This window comes from Cynocephalus volans, chromosome X (genome assembly GCF_027409185.1).
Source record: "Cynocephalus volans isolate mCynVol1 chromosome X, mCynVol1.pri, whole genome shotgun sequence".
Lineage (NCBI taxonomy): Eukaryota > Metazoa > Chordata > Mammalia > Dermoptera > Cynocephalidae > Cynocephalus > Cynocephalus volans.
Window position 1 is genome coordinate 169,041,405 of NC_084478.1, and position 10,875 is coordinate 169,052,279.

Here is a 10,875-nt window from a genome sequence, read left to right on the forward strand (position 1 = left end):
CAGAGCAGCGCAGCCCTTCCTGAAACTTAAGCCCTGTCTTGCTTTCAGCTCTCCTTGGGCTGAGACCGGCCCTGGCCACTTGCTGCCACCAGCTCCCCGGCCCGTTTCAGAACTCACACAGTGAGGACGTTGCGGTTCACACTGATCTCCTTCTGCACTGGCCCTCGGCGTTGAGCATTTGGGGTCAGGAACAGGCTGGCGAGCTCCGCGTTCTCAGGCGATGGGAAGGGCACGCTGAGGGTGCTGGTGGGGTCTGGTTAAGGCACCATCCACAGGACCCACTTTACCTGTGCTTCAGCCCTCCTGCCGTCTCCGAGGCCCGCCTCTGTTGCCCACCTCCCCCTGCCTACCCGGGCCACAGGGGCTCCTCAATAGGATACAACTGGACTTGTCGGTTATTTGGGCCTCCAGCCACGGGCGTAGCATCTCCGCCGGGCCCTGGTGCCCGCTCCATCTGAGGAACGCCACTGACTGCAGAACCTACCTCTCCCGAGACGCCAGAGCAGACACGATCGCCAGTGCCACCGTGGTCGTCAGGGTCTTCAGGATCCCCAGGATCCCCAGGTTGCCGGTCACCTGGTCCGCTTGGTGCACCAGGCTCGCCTGCCCCACGTGGCCCACCAAGGTCTCCCGGCCTGACCTGAGCGTCTGCACCCCTTGCTCTGACCGCTGCACCTGCCTCTGCCTCCAGGGCACCTGCACCTTCGTCTGCCACCAGCATGGCTCCTCCGCCATCAGCCTCAGACTCCATCTTGAACGCTGCCACTGATTCCACCGGAAACTGTGCCACCTACCGCTTCCGTACCAAGCTCTGCCCCTTACTCACAATGCAACTCGGAATGCCCAGAGTGCCTGCGCAGACACTCCCTGGTGACGCCTACTGCCACGTGATTGGTTCCCACCACGAGAACCCTAGAGCCCAGGAAGGCTATCTTGCCAATGGGCTCTCCCTCACAATTTCCGCCCTTAGAAAACGTCATAGCCCTAGTGCGCCTGCACAGACAGGAATGCAGGTCTCGTCCCGCCAGGCTCGAGGCGGGAGCTGTAGCGAGCCCTGGGCACCCTTAGGCTGCCTAGCCACGAGCCCGTGACTCCACCCCAGTGCACTTGCACAGAGAGACCCCCGCACGCCAGCTCCCTGCAAGGTCACGCTGCCTCAACTCCCAAGACCATATGGGCCACGAAAACTGTGGGAATCCAGAACAGCACACCCTTTAGTGTGTGGTGCACCGCGGGCTCCTGTGTAGACAGGCCCTGCTGCCTGCCCCTGGAGACCCTGGTGAGGCCCCGTGGTGACTGGTTCCCACCAAGCCTGTCCTGCCCGAAGCCTGCCCATGGGCGTGGAAGACTGTGCCCCTGCTGGCCTGGAAGGCTGTGCCCTGCTGGTACGGCCAATGCCACACGCAACCAGCTGGCTGACCAACAGTGCCCTGTCATCAGGTTCTAGGAGGGACTCGGGCACCTCTGGGCCAAGCCCATCCTGTCCCGTCCCTCTGGTTTCTGCACATGGCCCAGCCCTGGGGACAGGAGGTCAGGGATGTGGGGCCACCACTTCCGGGCCCTACCTGTCCTACGGGAGCACCCAGGATGGAATTGTCACCCGGTACACCAGAGGGCTGGGCCTTGGACACCGGTGACCGTGTGGGGTGCCACCTCCCCTTTCTGGGCACTTCCCAGACTCGTGTCCCATTTTGCCACAGCCTCTTCACCCCTCTCCATTCCACCCTGCTCTTTCCATCAGGGACCTAGAGGCGTGGTCCTGGCATACCTTCCTGGCCGGGGTCCCTCCTTCAGGGCCTTCTGGAAAGCACAGTTCGTCTGGTTGCATGGGGAGCACAGGGCTGCCTCTGCACTGAGGCCTGGCTTAAGGGACTGACCCCAAAGCCCCCCAAAATATGCCACAGTGTGACCAGGGCCCGCTCAGCTGCCCACAACATACACATGGGCTTCTCTCCTCGGTGGCAACTCTGCCCTGCTCCTCTGCCAGGAAAGCGGTTTTGCTCAGTCCCCAGTCCCTGAGGAAAGGAAGGCCTGTGCCAGTGGGCATTCCTGCTGCGGGTTACAGCCCCTGCCCAGGAGGCTTCTTTTGCTTCCTTCTGGAGCTCATGCTCATGTCCATTGTCTCCCCTTCTTGGAGCCCCCGCCCCACCTATAAGTCTCCCTCCTGCAGTCTCTTTGGGACAAGGCCGCCATCCTACTCAAATATATGCCAAGTCCCTCTCCAGCTCATCCACCAGCCACTGGGATGGAGAGCAGTCCGCCTTCCCTGGACGGGGGTCACTTTCTCCTGTCCACACACAAAGTCCTCCGTGCGTTTGAAGACTCCCCTAGGAGCTGTGGGCACGCAAGAGACTCCAGTCTGCTGCACGGTCCAGGTTAACTGAGAGTGTGAGCTCTACACATGCACGCACTCACACACACACGCGCAGCTCTAACTGCGTGTGCCAAATGTGCACACATCATACACGTGTGAGCACACGCATACTTGCACACTAATGTACACCATAAAACTGGAGGTGTGCAGCAGGGTGAAGGCAGTGAGAAGACGCCAGCAGCACTGTTGGAAGAATGAAAACGGAGAAGCTTCAGGGACTCCTAGGACCTTGGGAACGCAATTCCCAGAACTACTTGCTTGACACAAACTGTGTAATTAGCCTTCGGGAAGGAGAATTCTGTCTACGTTTTCTGGTCTACTTCTTCCCATCCCACTGCCAAGCAGGGCTTCAAATGAGACTGTACTTAGGAAAAGTATTTCCCATTACAAGCACTGGTTTGAAAGGACACTGAGAGGTGCCTTGGGGCAGGCTCACCTTCAACTATCCAACAAAGTCAGAAAATGCCCCTCTTTCTCATACATCCACTGGCTCAGTGATCAGATTGAATAAAGAAGTAAAAGGAGGCCACTTGAGTGAGTTGATTTCCTAGCAGAGGATGGTTAGCCTCACTCTATTCCCCATTCACGTACCTGATCTCCAACCAGTTTTTCTCACAGTGGGGTCCACGTACCAGAACTGCTGGTATCATTAGCTAAATCTTAGTGCGGACAGTGAGCTTTGTGGCATATTAACTTTTTTTTTCGTAGCCCCTTCGCCCCAACTCTGCAGTAGCCTTGCAAACAAGCAGCCTGCTATCATGGTGAAAACCAGGAGCCTAGTAGCCAGTGGAAGTGGAAGAACAGGTTTGCAGCTCCTTCAAAGCCCCATTCTGAAACAATCGTCATTATCTGATCTGTCTGTTGGTTCCCCAGAAAAGCCGACCCGAAGGCTGTCTTTACGTGACCTGAGTCAGAGCTCACCCGGTGCAAACAGCCTTTCTCTGGGGGCTGGGTGGAGGGTGCCAAAAAATAGTCAGAGGCAATTGTTTAACATTGTGACCACCTCAGGCTTTTGGATAACAGTTGAGACAAACAACAGGCTAACCTAAAAGCTTAAAGGGAAAAGCTGGGGAATGAGATGTCCACTGGGAGCTTTGAAAAGCTCTGACACATTCCTGGGAGTCTAGAAAGCCTGGAACACTCATAAGGCTGGGCTCCTGCTCAGAAAAGAGCTGAGGAGGCCCTAAGCTCTCAATTCTGGCTAAATTTGGAGCTCTGCCCAAGCAGGAAGTGAAGGCTTAGGCAGAGTTGTGAACTGCAAGGCTGAGAGGTGAAGGTGTGCCCCAACACACACACACGCACAGACACACACACACACACACACACACACACACACACACAGAGCCCATCAGCAAAGACTTGGAGACAAATTGGTTCCAGGAATTGGAGGAAATATCAGTGCAGTCATTATCTGACCACTCAACTAACCAACCACAGACTCCAGTGTCCACACACAACAAAGAATACAGATTTTACAAGGTTAGTTTGGAAAACTCATGAAACAAACAGCAACAACAACAAATCTAGCGGAGGAGGCAGAATCTGATTTCTGGAGTCACCACATTATAATATTTAAAATGTCGAGTTTTAAACAAAATGCTATAGACATGCAAATACACAGAAAAATTATGTGAAAGTAACTATAGAGGTAAACATAAAAGACAGTATAATTGCGTTTATGTTTATAATGCTTTTATCCTCCTATCTGATTCCAAAAACCCCTTTATAATGTGGATAATCATAAAACTGTATTGATGGGCTTAGAATGTATAAATATGTGATGCATGTGATAAAAAGAGCACAAAAGAGGGGGCAAGGAAGGAAAGGAGCTTTAGAGGAGCAAAATTTTATATGATAATCAAATTAATTTTTCAAAAATCTGAAATAGAATGTTAGAAGTTAAGGTGCTGTTTGTAATCACCAGGGTAACCCCTTAAAAATAAAACCCAAAAAATTTCGTAAAAGAAAAAATGAGAGAATTCGAACGGTCACTAGAAAATACCTATTTAACACAAAATAAGACAGTAATGGAGGAATAGAGGAACAAAAAAGATGCAACATACAGGAAACAAATAGCAAAATGGCAGATGTGAATACTACCTAGTCGTTAAAGTGAATGTAAAAGATTAAACACTCCAGTTAAAAGGCACAGAGTGGCAGAATGAAGTTTTAAAAGCACATGATCCAACTATATACCATCTACAAGAGACACACTTTAGAATTCAAGGACACAAAGAGGTTGGAATAAAAGAACAGAAAAAGATATACCATGCAAAGAGTAACCAAAGAGAGTTAGAGTGCATGTATTCATATCAGGCAAAATAGACCTTAAAATAAAAATTGTGAATACAGACCAAGAAAGACATTTTATAATGATAAAGAACTGAAACTATATGGCTGCAATAAAACGTACTTAAATGTTTATAGCAGCATTATTCAAAATAGCCCCCCATGAAATAATAGAATATTATTGTATTATTTGTCCATAAAACAAGAACGGTGACAATCAGCTTTGTACCCCGTGAATAGTCGTAAGCAATAAAAAACTAAATAAATAAAGTTATATTCTAGCAGTGGGGGGAAAAAAGAAATGAAGTACTGTTACCTGCAACCAATGGATGAACTTTGAAAATCTTGTGCTCAGCCAAAGAAGCCAGTCACAAAAGGTCACATACCGCTTGATTCCTTTCATATGAAGAGCTCATAATGCGCAGATCCATTGAGACGGGAAGTGCTGTGTGAGGACCAGGGGCCTGGGGTGCGGCCATTGAGATGGTGAGTGACAGCGAATGGATATGGGGTTTCTTTTTAGGGTGATGGAAATGTTCTGGAACTAACTGGTGGTAATAGTCGCGCAACTCTGTGAATACTAAAACCACTCTACTGTATACTTTAAAGTGGTGAATTTTATGTTATGTGGATTATATGTCAATTTTTAAAATCTCAGGAGGAAATTTATATTACTAAAAGGAAAGAGCAAAGAAGATACATGGAATATGCCATCTCTGCCAGATCGTGCCTCTCTAGCCAAGCAACTCCACCAAGGACACACTAGAATACAGTCAGAAGATGAAAGTGAACTTGTCCAGTGGCAGCGAGCAGGCAGGCGGACCCTGGCAGGTGGGAACCTCTGATGAACGAGGTCATGCAGAGAAGCAGGCCGATGGAGTGGTTGTGCCATACCTGACATGAGACATCCACCCCCAGCTCCAAGACAGCTTCAGCTGTGGCTGTTTTCCCACCAATGGCGGGAAGGAAGGGGACGGAAGGGGCAGGTGCAGCAAACAGCAGAAGACAAGCATTTTCCCTTATAAGGAATATGAGCCAGCAATTGCACATATCGCTTATGCTCCTACCCCTCTGGTAGAACTTAATCACACGCAGGGCTGGCTGCATAACTTGGAGGGCCCAGTGCAAGATGAAAATGTGGGACTCTTTGTCAAACAGCCAGCGGGGGGGGATGCAGTTAAAGGCACTAAAATATTTGGTTTTAAAAATGTTTTATCACCCATAAAACAAATAAGAGAACTGGGTTGATCATGAGTAACGACATAGGCATAGAAATTGCAGAGAATAATATTGTGGTGTCTCCTAATTGTAGGTAATAAGAGAAAAGAGAACGCCCTCACTTAAGATGTGATTGACTCCCTAGGCTAAGACTTCGACGCTGTCTTGAAAGGCTACCTCTTGAGGGGCTAACCCAGCAGGCTGCTGTGTGGTTGAATAAGTTTGGCAGAGGCTTTCCAACCGGGGTTCCTGGCTGCTGAGACGTCCAGGCAAGTTCTGACCTGGGGAAGAAGGCTAGCACCAGGGCGCTGCCCCAGGAGGCACAAGGCCACTGGTCCTCAGGGCGGGAATGGACAGAAGCAGGAACACAACCCTTGCATAGAGTGACGTTGCTGTACATGTGCACCACGGTCTGTGGCTCAGCACGAGCTTTCCAGTCCCAGATGCTGGCCAGGCTGTGGAGGAAATGGGACTTTCATACGTTGCTGGGTGGGACACAAAATGTTGCAGCTCACTTGTTTCTTAAAAGGTTAAACATACCTTGCCAAATAAGCTAGCTACACCATGCCTAGGTATTTATCTAAGAGAGAGAAAACCTGTACTGTCCACACCAGAACTTGGACATGAATGCACACAGGAGCTTCATTCACAGTAGCCAAGAACTGCAAACAGTCCTAATGTGACATGCTCACATGGCAGCAATAAAAAGAACAAGCTACTGATGCATATTGTCAACCAAAATTCAGGCTGTTGAGGCAAAATAATTTTATAAGGTTTACTAGATGCCAAATGGGAGGATCGGCCCAGCAAAGGCCAGCCAACAGAGTTGGGAAGTGCTCTGGGAGTCTGTTACGACTAACAAAGATTTTACAGGGAAGGTGACAGAGGAGCGGGGACCACGTCCAGAAGGACTTATTCCATTCTCGTTGGTGGACCAAATACAGAAATGAGAATCACCGGTTACAAGTGACATCAGAAAGTGAACAATGTCTATGTGCAGTTTCAAGCAGAAAATCTTCATGCTTCAGCTGTTTAAAACAATGATGTGACTGCTTTCAGTCAGCAAATTTTACACTCATCGTGTGTTCCAGCTGACCACTTTCTATCCTTAGATTAAGAAAAAAATGTCGACCCTGAGAACATGACACTTGACACAAGGCAGAGATTGCTTGTGAACCTGCTTCAGTTGCTCCATCAGTACAAAGACCTGGACGAAGTTTAAAGTCATTATGCCAAGTGAAAGTAGACAGACACATAAGACGACATGCTACGTAATTATATAAAACGCAAAGTAATCTAGAGTGACAGAAAGAAGGTCAGGGGGTGCCCTAGTTGGGGGTAGTGAGAAAGAGCGACCGCAAAGAGCCACGTGGGATCTTTTGGGGATGATGAAAATGTTCTACTGTTATCCTGGTGGTGGTTTCACAGGTGGGTGCAATTTCCAGAACTCACTGATGGACGATTTCAATGGATGCAGTTCCTCGTATGTGAATTATTCCTCAGTAAAGCTGCTAAGATTAAACTGTTGCCTCCCAGGGACCTTGTAAGGCAGAAGACATGCTGTCCAATGCCAAAGTGCTGGGGGAAATGGTAGAAAGAATCAAAATGTTGGGGATGAACTTGGGCTAGAGCTAGCAGTCTGCAAGCAGAGCTGGGAGGGAATGCCGTTCTTCTGAGGGTGGTGCTCTCTGCCTGAGACCCGCAGTCCTTGTTCAGTGATGGCCTCGTCATTTAGAACTTTACACGTTGAGAGAGCTGACCACTTCTGCAGCCCCAATTCCAGCAGTTTGTGATGGTCGCTTGGAATCAGCCTCCTGAGGAAGAGACAGAGACGGCAGGAGTCCGCCGAGCCGTTAAGGCCAGTTTCTTTTCTTTTTCTGTTTGTCTTTTTCTTTCTTGTTTTTCTTTTGTTTGTTTGTTTGCTTTTTGTCAGCTGGCCAGTACGGGGATCCGAACCCTCGACCTTGGTGTATCAGCACCACATTCTAACCAACTGAGCTAACCGGCCAGCCCAAGGCCAACTTAAGAGTGTTGCATCCCCATCTGAGCCCAACGTTTAAGATGAGGCAGATGGCCTCAAGACAGGTGCCATTCATTGTCAGAGAGGGGCACAGGCCAGCGGGGAGGCCACTAAGTGAAAGGTAAGAGACTTCATGCTTCAGAACCAATTCTAATCATCAATTTTTGTATGTGGAACTGGCTGGAAGCCAACCAATCTTTTGAGGGAATCATACTGGCAAAGACAGTGCAAGCTGGGCCTGCCAAAGCCAGTGACTGCTCCAGCCCTCAAGCCACCCTCCAGGGGCCCCCAAACCTGTACCAGTACGTAGCAGGCTGATAATGCCATGTGGCCTCCAAGAAGGGCATACTCCCCAATTGTCACTTCAGGAGTGGCCCAGGGGGACAAATGGATAAGTACAGGCCCTCGGATGGCAAGGCCACTGGCTATAGAGGGCAGTGTGAGAACAAGTGAGTCTTTCCTCTTTCTCAGAGGACAGATCTGCAGGCTGCCTGCTGGGCCAGCCACGGGCTTTGCTCCGCTGCTGGGGCTGGTGCTCGTATTACTCCTGCCTGGAGCGATTTGTTCCATTGCTGTGGACCAGAGACTGCCGTGTGTCCCCCGTTCTCCACTTCTGGCCAACTTCGAATTGCCCTCCAGTAGTTAGTCTCCTCTCTCTCCTTTTAGCAATAAAATTCTTTCAAGTTTTATCTGTGCACATTCCCATCGTGCTAGAGACTTACACCCAGCCTCCCTTGTAGTTACATGGCATTAGATTTGACCAGAGCCAGCTTCCTGGGCGTGTGACCGCTGCACGGGGCCTTGCTCTCAGAAGGGCCTCATACTTGCTCCCAATGCTCTCCTGTCACAGTCTAAACTCCTTAAATCACTTTATATCTGCACTTGTGTTACATAAGTGAAGTCCATTGGGACAGCACGGCATGTGCGTGAGCAAAGATGATACACAGGTCTCGGCCTGTGAACATGCGGACCCAAGCCCACAGGCACGTGGGCAGCGTGTTTGCCATGCCTGGTGAAGTCTGGGGGTGACACGAGGCCCTGAGAGCGTGGCCAGGGTGAGACCTGGGCCCAGATTGGCAGAGGCAGTTGAGGGTGGGACACGAAGGCTGCAAAACCCCACCCCCTTGATCATGCCAGTTCTTACTGTCTGTGGGCAATTTCCCCCAAGTTGGCACCAAGTCAGCAGAAAGGATTAATGTTCCCCCTTTTGATCCACAACCCACTGTTCTGTGACTCCTTCCTCCACCCTTCTACCGAAACTAAGGCAGGAGAAGTGGCAGGTGAGGGCAAAAGAGGAACTGAGGACAGCGCACAGGTTCCGGCTGAGGTGTCCATGTGCACAGTGGCCCCAGTGGCAGACGGTGACTCCAGAGAGAGAAGTGGGCCCGAGAAGGAGATGAGCTCCTTCGTGTGCTGTGATCGCTGTGGAAGTCACCGCGGAGGACAGGCTGACCGACGTCGAGCCAGGGGGGAAATGCAGGGGAAAGTGGAGAGAACTAGGGTGAAGCGCCCGGGGAGGGGAGGGAAGACGGGCCGAAGCTCTGGAAGGGCTAATTGGCTCCTGCTTAGGGGCTGGGAGCTAGTGCTGATGCACGGAAGCCACGAGGACACAGAAAGAGCAGACGAGGGCAGAACGGCTTCGTGCATGGAGGGGCAGAGCCACATGGTCCCCAGACCCAGGTCACTACGGCCAGTGGACTGCAGGGCTCTTGCTCAGAGGGTGGCCCGGACTCCCCGACAGAGAAAAGTCAGCCAGAGAGTCTGAGAAGGATTTTAATTACAACCCGCAGCGAACTGAGGGACAAAGCTGTGCTAAGCTTCAGGAAAGAAAGGGTGCCCTGGCAGGGCAGCGCAGCAGGGCCTTCAGATGAGATGCACACAAGGCAGGGAGAAGCGGTGCGGCCGCAGCTCCTCGGCTCAGCGGGGACCAGCTGCTTCTGTACGTGCTCCACGCAGCCTGTCAAAGACAGGAGAGTCAGGCAGGAGCCTCCCGTTGGGGCCAGCCCCCGCCCTCCCTGATGGCCGAGACTGTGACCAGGGCTATGAGATGTGTACCACTGACTTCAAAGCATCCGGAACGTGTCAGTCAGGCACTGCACGGCCACCGAAACACAGAGAGGCATCACTGGGCACTCCAGGCACACGGAGATAGAAACCCTCCTCTCACCCACGGGACAGGCCCAACCCAGCAACCCAAACACCCCATCCAAACCTGGCAGTACCCAACCCTGGGACTGGCCCACCCACCTGTCACCCTAATTAAGTGCAGACGTGTTTTCTAAATGGGAACACAACGTACGAGTAGTTCTTAAACTTCGGTGCGGATCAGAACCATTCACAACCTATTAAAACATGTACACTCCCTGCCCAGCAGCGGCTGAGGAGAAACGCAGTGTCTCCACATGTGCTAAATCAGATCTTCAGGACCTACTGGCAAAGTGGTTCAAACAATGTATTATCTACATGGATACAGATGCGTGAATGGGTGGATGGGTAGGTGGATGGATACAGAGATTAGATAAGTTAGACAGGTAGACTGGACGACGGATGGATGGGTGGGTGGACAGATGCACAGACAGATAGCCAGACAGACAGGTAGACATACAGATACGTAAATGCACAGAAGCCTCCAGGGCCAGGCCTGCCAGACTCTCCCTCCCACAGAGATGGTGGTCCCTGAGCAGCTGCCTGCACCCCCAGCCCCACAGTGTCGCAGGTTCTACACTAAGACACCCAGGTCCTCCCCCGCCCCAGCCTACCACGTTGACCTCTAAGGTTGTCAATTTCTTTTGGCTGCACACGACACTAGCACAGCAGGTAAGAGGGAGAGTGAAATGGTTACACGTCCTTGCCTCCTCTCCCTCCTCAGCCCTCTCTGGCCCTGCCCACACATCCCAAAGCCCAGTGGCTCGACTGGAAGGGAATGTGCAGTGGGAAGGAGACACCCTCCCTCCAAGTGGGTGGGAGGCGGACA